The following is a 4,960-nucleotide window of genomic DNA, read 5'->3' as shown; positions in this document are numbered from 1 at the left end:
GTTTCTGAGATGTGCATCCACCCTCCACCAACCTATAGGTAGGCACTGCCAGTTTCTTCCCAACTTTGGACTGAATCTATGGATGGACAAACCCAATCTCCTATGCCATGCTGTGACCACCAATGACAGAAAGCAGTGTCACACTCTGAGCCTAGAGTTTGCCCAAACCAGCAAAACATTGGGGTAGAACCAAGATCAACACTGTTATGGGCTGCTTACTTCTGAGTAGGCTTGTTTCTGAGACTGCTACATCCAGCCAAAACCCTAGCCCAAATAAAAGTCTGATAGACTGGGGCTATGTGTCTAGTATGCCTGGCACTAAGGCTACCCCAGTGGCACTAAAGTTATTCAAGAAATTGTATTCATGAGAAGTGGCCTGATATTGGTGTCCACTAGGATCTATCCAGTCTTAGGTTTCTCTAGCCCAGCACTGAGTTCCAAGGCAAAGTCTTATGCTTACCCTGTCCTACAATCAGGGAAGGCAGTATTGCATCATGTTAAGCTGCCCACGGTTGGGGTGGTGTTGGTGAAAATAGTCTCTTAGCCAGCAAGGTTGACACTTAACAGGTGGTACCTGAGTCTCATAGTCATGTTATTTCTATTTTTTATACAAATGCCAGGCACTGGGGTCTTTCACCTGGCTTCCTTAGTCCTTGTGATGGGAGTTCAGTGCATGAATATCTGTAGGGTGATGATCACTACCTACACTTGTGAGAACACTTTTATATTCTTTATGGGCACTAATGGAGTTTTGTTGTTCCCAATGTTTGCATATACATATATATATGTGTGTAAATGGATTTTATTCAGCCATCTTCTTACTCCATATCTCTATATTTTTATCAAGATAATTGAATATAATAAAAATCTAATGAGGACCCAGTGACATGGGAGACTGAGGCAGGAGGAGTGTGACTTCAAAGCCAGCCTCAGAAAAATTGAGGTGCTAAACAACACAGTGATGTCTCTAAATAAAATACAAAATCGGGCTGGGGATATGGCTCAGTGGCCAGGTGCCACCAAATTCAATCCCTGGTACCCACCGCCCCCAAAATACCAAACTAATGTGGAAAGAGTATAGAGATGAAGAAGCTGGTTAAGATACTAACAATGTTTCAAGTGATATTTAAAAGGCCATAAAAATTTGATAATGGAGGAATAGGGATTTATATGAAAATTAAGAGTAAGTCCAACAGTTTTTGTGGAAGATTTATCCTGGGAAATTGTGGAAAGGAGGATTCATTCTGAATGTTTGTGATTGTGTCTAAGTGTATTTCTCACTTGATGATGCTCTTAAAACAGTAAAAAGAAAGAGAATTGGAAAATTTGGGAGGGAAGAAATGTGCCAATTTGCCCTAATTGACTTTGAAGAGATAAAAGAATTCCTAGGTGCAAAGATGCCAATAAATGTGAGGACCAGAAAATAGATTTGACAAACAAGAGTGGAAGGCAATAAAGTTAGGACAAATAATTGGAAAGAAAAAAAAATAACCCTAAAGATAAGCAGAGACATGCTGATAGATAAAAAAACAAAAAAAGATGCCCAAATGATAGTACTGTAAAAAATGTTACTAGATATTGTCCGATTTATTTAGGAACTTAAGTATATATACATAGCTCATCTTATGTGCAGTATATCCACAAGAACATAATTGATATACTCCTTTGTATATTTCGGTGTTTGCCAAAATAGCTAATCATAATTAAAATTCAAAAAGTAATTGAAGTTTAGAAAATTTTCTGATATTTCAGAGTATATAGTGAAAATTGTAGTGCCTTAGGTATAAAGAAGAGTGAAGGGGCAGTGCTTTAAGAAAACGCAGCTGACTAAGCACTGGACTTTAAAGAACATATGGCTGGAAAAGTTATCCTGGGGTCCTCCATGTAGAATCAGTGTAATCTTGAGAAACTGGGGAACAAAGGTCCACTGTTACGTTATTAGCACTGAACCAGCCAGAACTCTCATATCATCTGTAGTCAACGTCATCCCTTCTGGAACAAAGATGATATGGATCAGATAGCCCAATTTCAGGCCTGATTACCACTTTAGATTATGTCTAAAGAAACAATTGAGTCTATAGCTTTGGATCCAGTTCTGAGATGAGATTTACTAGTTTGTGAAAAATAACTTGCTTTGATAGGTCCAACTTCTTCACTAAAAACTTACCAAATCCTAAAATTAAAGATAAGTTTGTAAAAAGTATGCTTAACTTGCTAATTGACCATGAACCACAAAACTGTAGATTTATATTGCTCTGCTTGGTCTGACATTAATAAAAGTATTCAGAATATCTTAAATAACATACATTTTTTTTCCTCAGAGCTCTGGAGATTAGAAGCCCAAGAACGAGATGCCTGCAGGGTTGGTTTCCAGTGAAACTTCTATCCCTGGCTTGCAGGTAGCAACATTTTATGTTGTTCTCATATGACCTTTTCTCTATGCTTCTGGGGTGTGTGTGTGTGTGTGTGTGTTTGTGTTTGTGTGTGTGTGTGTGTGTATCTCTATGCAAGAGAGAGAGAGAGAGAGATGTTCTCCCTGGTGTCTCTTCCTTTTCTTATAGGGACATTTTTCTATGGGATTAGGGACCCACCATTATGCCTGGGGTCATAATGTCCTAATTAGTTATACATGACAGTAGAATGCATTTTGACACATCATAATTTCTCATTCTTCTGGATGTACATAACGTAAAGTCACAAAGGTCATGTAATCATATATGTACATAGGATAATAATGCCTTATTGACTCTACCATCATTCCTACCTCCATACTGCCTCCCTCCCTTCACTCCCCTCTACCTAATCTAAAGTAACTATATTCTTCCCTACCTCCCATGGCCCCACCTTATTGTGAATTAGAATCCACATATAAGAGAAAATATTCAGCCTTTGATTTGGGATTGACTCATTTCACTTAGCATTACATTCTACAGCTCCATCCATTTACTTGGAAATGCCATAATTCCATTCTTCTTTAAGACTGAGTAATATTTCATTGTGTACGTATACCACATTTTCTTTATCCATTCACCTGTTTAAGGTATCTAGGTTTGTTCCATAGTTTAACTATTGTGAATGTGGAGTGCTTTACACATTGATGTGGCTGTGTCACTGTAGTATGCTGATTTTAAGACCTTTGGGTATAAACCAAGTAATGGGATAACTGGGTCAAATTGTGGTTCCATTCCAAGTTTTCTGCAGAATCTCCATACTGATTGCCAGAGTGGTTGCACCAATTTGCAAACCTACCACAAAAAAAAGCAAAGTATGAATGTACCTTTTTCCTCACATCCTCACTAATATTTACTGGAGCTTATATTCTTGATAATTGCCATTCTGACTGAAGTGAGATGGAATCTCAGTAAAGTTTTGATTTGCATTTCTCTAATTGCTAGAGATGTTGAACATTTTTCCATATATATATATATATATATATATATATATATATATATTGAGTGAATGTATTTCTTATGTGAAATGTCTGCTCAGTTCCTTAGCCCATTTATTGATTGGGTTATTTGTTTGGGGGTGTTAAGTTCTCAGATTTCTTTATATATACCCTAGAGATAAATGCTCTATCTGAGGTGCATGTGGTAAAGATTTTCTCCTATTCTGTAAGCTCTCTCTTCATGTTATTGTTTCCTTTGGTGGGAAGAAGCTCTTTAGTTTGAATCTATCCCATTTACTGAATTTTAATTTTACTTCTTGTGTTTAGGAGTCTTTTTAAAGAAGTCAGATTCTAAGCCAACGTGATGAAGATTTGATTTGGGCCTACTTTTTCTTCTGTTAGGCACATGGTCTCTGTTCTAGTGCCTAAGACTTTGATCCAATTTAAGTTTACAGGGTGAGAGATAGGGATTTAATTTCATTGTGTTACATGTGGATTTCCAATTTTCCCAGTACCATTTGTTAAATAGGCTACCTTTTCTCCAATGTATGTTTTTGGTGGCTTTGTCTAATATAAGATAACTATAATTATGTGTGTTAGTCTCTGTGTCCACTATTCTGTACCATTGGTCTACACATGTCTGTTTTGGTGCCAATACCATGCCGTTTTTGTTACTATGGTTTTGTATTATAGTTTAAGGTCTGGTATTGTAATGCCTCCTGCTTCATTTTTCTTGCTAAGCATTGCTTTGGCTATTCTTGGTCTCTAGCTATACCATCAAACATGAAAAGTAAAACAGTGTGGAGTCATTCTTCCTTGAAGTGATTAATGTGTTCTCCCATATTGAGGATTTGTATGGTGGTTTCCTTTTAGGAAATTCTTCTGTTCCCCATAGGAAATCTTCTCTATATTAACATGTTAATTCAAATTTGTCTGTACTCACTAATAGATATTTTAACATTTACGTGTATATAAATCTGTTTATTGCCCACTCAGCCAGATAATTAAAGGGCTTAAAATAAATAAACTAGAAAATATTTATTTTAAAAGTCATTTTATTTGCTTGTGTACTTGCTAGCCCAGCAGAGTGGCACATGCCTATAATTCCAACTCCAGAGACAGGCAGGAAGGTCCTAAGTTAAAGACCACTTGGGCAGTATAGCAACACCCTGCCTCAAAAGCAAAAACAAAAACAAAATGTTTTTTTAAAAAGCCCACATGCACTTCTTTTAAATACTTTAATGACAGTAAAATGGCATTTAAATGTACTAGTAAATCTTTTTTTGTTGTTTGGAAAGTCAGGTTCAATATCTGAGGCAATTCTAGTAGGTGTGGGAGTTTTCTGGCAGCAAAATTTATTCTTACTATGTAAACTGCAAATATGTTTATGCATGAAGTGCATAAAGGAAAACAACAAAATCATTCAAAACCTTATTATCCAGTTATCTGTATTGACTGGTTAAAATAAAGATAAGAAGGATATATATTTAAAAAATGACAAGTAAACCCTTTCTATCCCAAAATTATACCCATTTTCTCTTTCAGCTATACTTACTTTAAGAATTTCTTATG

This window comes from Marmota monax, unplaced genomic scaffold (genome assembly GCF_021218885.2).
Source record: "Marmota monax isolate L192 unplaced genomic scaffold, Marmota_monax_Labrador192_F-V1.1 WCK01_AAM20220418_F8-fsc00116, whole genome shotgun sequence".
Classification (NCBI taxonomy): domain Eukaryota; kingdom Metazoa; phylum Chordata; class Mammalia; order Rodentia; family Sciuridae; genus Marmota; species Marmota monax.
Note: the sequence above shows the minus strand (reverse complement) of the source record.